The sequence below is a fragment of the Manis pentadactyla genome, chromosome 6, assembly GCF_030020395.1.
Source record: "Manis pentadactyla isolate mManPen7 chromosome 6, mManPen7.hap1, whole genome shotgun sequence".
NCBI classification, from domain to species: Eukaryota; Metazoa; Chordata; class Mammalia; order Pholidota; family Manidae; genus Manis; species Manis pentadactyla.
In genome coordinates, this window is record NC_080024.1 from 153,717,137 (window position 1) to 153,719,948 (window position 2,812).

Genomic DNA, 2,812 nt, shown 5'->3' on the forward strand with positions numbered 1-2,812 from the left:
GAGTTTTTAATTTTCCTCTGAAAGATGAATCCATGTACAACCTTGTATCACATAATTAAAAATGTCTTTGATCTGAAGGTTTTAGATTTATCCCAGCAAATTAAGTGTTGACAATTGATCCCCAGGTTTTATTCATAATGCAAACAAGTAAAGAAAATCACTGCCAACTTTAGGGCCATGTTCAGCACCAGGAAAATGGCAGCCTCACTCACACCGAACATCACTCAAGACAAAAGCCTGGCTGGCATCATGGTAGTTATCTTGATTCTGTTCACATTAAAGTGGTAAATACAATTTGAAAGATGTTAGGATGAAAGCGTACAACCAAATAAATAGATCCATAAGGCAGAAAAAGAGGGCTCTCCAAAGACATCTCTTTGTTTTGTCGTTCTGTCATACAAACCTGAATTCATGGCACTAAGGTTCCCCAGAAAAAGATATAACAGTTTTCAAGATAAAATAATACTTCATAGTAGAGAATAAAAAATAAATACACACATCTGTAGAACCGTGGGTAGGATCTGCCTCTGCAGGCAGAAATCCACTGTGTTCAGTTCCCCGTGCCGACGCGCCCAAGGTCACTAGGTTTCACTGGCCAGGTCACCCGAAGGCTGAGTCAAGATCCTCTCCACCAAAGACAGACAAGAGCTATTTTAGAACCTCTGACTCTACACATCTTTATGTGTGGAGATCAAAATTGTATGGCAAAGGTAACTATAAAATGCTTGATCTCAACCAGTCCACTTTACTTCCACGGGTTCCACTGCAGCTTTAAATTCTGTAACTGCCTAGGATTCTAGGACACGGCATTAAAGTGTGTGATGCTTATGAGGCAGGCCTGGCACTGTTATCTTATGTGACTTTGTGTGACTCCTAAAAGGATACAATATGTATTATAAAATATTATAAAATTATGTAATTTATATTTTACATATAATTTTTACATATTAATATAATGTATTATAGAAATAAGGAGTGCTATAAGCGTATTTGCTGCATTTTTATTGTTTAAGTGGACCGTGACCATGGCAGAGCAGGTACATTTCTATCCGGCAATTTATATGGTTTTATTAAAAGAAATAGGATGACAGGTGTAATGTAAATGAATCAAATAGAAAAGATTTGGGAAAGCTAGGTTTTTATTTTGGATTAATAAAAAAATTATTAATATTGAAAGGAAAGGTGATCATCACATCACTAGTGTTTCAAATCGTTCTTTCAGCATAGTGAGATGTCATCTGCAGTTTACGTTAATGTGCAGCCCTGGTCACATGCTCCACTGTGAAGTCACTCATAATATTTAACAAATGCTCTAAAGAAGAGCTTAGACAGCAGCAGACCGGTTATGGAGATGCCAGGAATTGAACCCGGGGCTTCATGCATGCAAAGCATATGCTCTACCACTGAGCTACACCCCCAGCCATAGGAGCCAGTTGATAATAGTGGCCAGGCAGTACAGTTATCCCTTTTAAAGAGATGATCTAGATAGTTTCCATCTAGGGATGAAAAAGCATGGATTCCTATAGTTTCAAATTCCAGTCACAGAGGCATTCCTCATGGGGCTACACATCTTATGCCCTTAGTGTACAGTAGTCCTAAATTTTCTAAGTTTCCTAAGCTTTGTTTATGGAGATGATGAAGCACCACCTTCCTTCAAAATTCACATTGTTTATATGGTCACCTATTCATATGTTCAAGAAAATATTTTAACTATATTCCACAATTTCCCCATTGGTTCTTTAGGAAGGGGAAAAACCTTTCTCTTCTACTGCCTGAGGTTCTGCACCTGGGGCTCTGCAAATTAGGCTGATAAGAGACAGATTAACAAGAGAGAAAGACTTCAGTAACAGGTGAACCACACAGACACGAAGGAGAAACCCAGTGATAGCAACTCAGAGGGGCAACTTGGGACTGAGAGCTCGTCAATAAAAAACAATAAATTCGTAGGAAAGTGACAAGACACAGGAAAAGGGGTTGAGGCTTTCAGGAGCACAAACTGTGGGAAGGTAAGTGTATGGGGGACACGAAAGGAAGGTAAGCACTAGCCGGTAAGGTCTGACGGCGCAGACACTGCTCAGTGCCCAGCATCTCCAGTGACAGGACTGTTACCTGCCCCCGGTACAGAGGAGGGGACACGCTCACAAGGGGAATCTGGGTGACAGTTTGCTACCGGGCAGATGGAGGGAGGTCAGAGAGATCATCCCTCCTTTGTGTTTTCTCAATTGCCTTTGGCTTAAAATAATCCTAATGCCAGGGTGGCATATTCTGAGGCCCATTCATTCCCTTGGGGGGTAAGAATAGGGGACCCCGTCGTTGGGGGGAAAATGAAGAGCGAGCTAACTTGTTGCAATGACAGTGCTTCCCTCGGAACAGGGGATGCAATGCTGTTGGCCCACAGACCTAACCATCTATTCAAGTGCACGGCTGCGCGGCGGCCAGAGAGGGATCCGCGTGGCCCAAGCCGCGCAACCTTTTCTAGAAGACAGCAATTTAAAACAGACAATGCCAGCACTTGACTCTGACTATGGGCATGGAGATACAGAAGACATAGTTATTCGATAAATGACGTTTTCTCAACGAAAGGACAAAAAACCTACTCACACCAGCAGTAAATGGGAGGGCGTTTCTTGAGTTTCATCCTGATCTCCACAGCCCGGAGTGCTGAGCACGGCATATCCCTCGATACGATCATTCGTGGAGGACCCTCTAAATATTTGATGAGCTCATCAGAGCCTTACAGAAAATCTAATTTCCGGGTGATCGCTCCCAGCATATTCTGGCACTGACACTGTTTTTCTTCTCTAAGAAGATA

At 42.1% G+C, this 2,812-nt stretch overlaps 1 non-coding gene across 1 annotated transcript; it reads right to left on the reverse strand.

The window, feature by feature from the left end:
• Nucleotides 1-1,346: 1,346 nt before the first annotated feature.
• Nucleotides 1,347-1,418, reverse strand: TRNAA-UGC (transfer RNA alanine (anticodon UGC)). Its single transcript has one exon. It is a non-coding gene; the product is annotated as a tRNA-Ala (tRNA).
• Between the last annotated feature and the right edge of the window lie 1,394 nt (nucleotides 1,419-2,812).